Source organism: Microtus ochrogaster, chromosome 6 (assembly GCF_000317375.1).
Source record: "Microtus ochrogaster isolate Prairie Vole_2 chromosome 6, MicOch1.0, whole genome shotgun sequence".
NCBI classification, from domain to species: domain Eukaryota; kingdom Metazoa; phylum Chordata; class Mammalia; order Rodentia; family Cricetidae; genus Microtus; species Microtus ochrogaster.
The window spans coordinates 51,715,656-51,717,302 of NC_022013.1; positions in this window are offsets into that span (position 1 = coordinate 51,715,656).

A 1,647-nucleotide genomic window follows, 5' to 3' on the forward strand; every position below is an offset into this window, starting at 1 on the left:
AGCTTTTTAATAATTAAATATTCTTATGTCATATTCCCCAGATCTCTGAGCAGTTGATGGCTGTTTAACGAGTATAGATTAGTTATAACTACAGTATAGAATCTGTCTGGAAAGCTAGGTCTGAGCTTGACTGTACTGGCTCTTACCTTAATAGATAAGATTTACACTTGTAAAAAGACAGAGAGGAGAAAAAACTGCTTGCCATAGAAGGTTAATGACAAAACTGACAATAGTAGAGAACAACTTAATATATTTTAAATCAGGGTTGGATTATATAGAGAGTATTTTTGAAAGTAAATACCAATTTAAAACATGAGACTTACTGTTTTTGTAGTCTGGAATGAGATACAATGAATAGAGAATTATAACATTTAATAGTAAACATAGGTGCATTTAAGTTACATGTATACAAATACACACACACACACACACACACACTTAACAGGAATTGAGTGAAGTAGATGCTCTTGGTGGGCCCTACCAAAGGCATTCCACTGCACAAAACACACACCTAACAGAGTTAGCAAGAGGAATTTAGAGACAAATGCATAAGTAAGCCTGAGGACCAGGCAGGGAATATCTCAGTAAAGATAGGGAGACTTGCTCACCTGACCAGGCCATAAGTTAAGATGGCAATAAGGTTACCTGACCTCAGTCAAAATGGCAGCAGTCTCATGTTGTATGGAAAAGCCACCATTTTTGAGCTGAGGGAGTTTTAAATATAATAACAAGAGAGATCTAGAGGTATGATTCGCCCTGTTGCTGAGCCACTGCACCACAAGCTATGGCAGGGAGCAAAGGCTGGTATTAAAAACAGCTGCCTCATGGATCCAATTAATCTTGTTAGTTTCCACAGTAACAGCAGTAGTGGTGACAGGGATAGTTTGAGGAAAAGCCGAGCCTGTGGGATACTGGTGGAACATTCACAGATGGGTGGCTGATAGTTTGAGGGTTTATACCATAGCTGAAAACATGAGAGCCTGTTAAAACTGCAAATGAACACTGCAGGGCCTATAGGAGGACCTCTCCTCTCTACAGGCAGGGTGTTGAAGTCTGACTGGCTCCAGTCTGGGTGACTTGGAAGTCAGAGGCTAGAGGCTGCTCTGAGTGGTCTCTCATGGCAGGGACCACTTATGAGTGGTCCAAAAGAAAAGAAAAGAAAAAGAAAGGAGAAGGAAAAATCCACCATACCCTGGGCACCAAATCAAATGCACCACACGGCATGAGCTGTGTTAGCATGGGAGGAATGACGCTGGGTAGTCTGATTATGTTTCTAGCTATGGGTAGGAACCAGAGATGAATGTCAGCAAAGGGCTCAAAAATAGTTGTGAAGGCTGTGGTTGGTGACTAGAAGGGGAAAACTCACCACTGAAGTTTCTGGTATGTTTAGAGGCCAGTGATCAGGCAGACAGAACACAGAACTGTTGTAAAGAAACGTGGTTCCAGAGCTTGGGGTTCCATGTGTCCTCAGCCCACCTGTGGGCAGGAGCGAATATGGAGAGAGTCTGGCTGAGTCTTGAGCACCAATTGTTATAGTAAACAAAACAAAACAAAACAAAACAGTCTAGTTCCCAAAATGGCCCACGAGCCACAAGGGGCAGCGGATCCCAGATAGGGAGCCACATGGTGGGTAAGAGACTACAATGT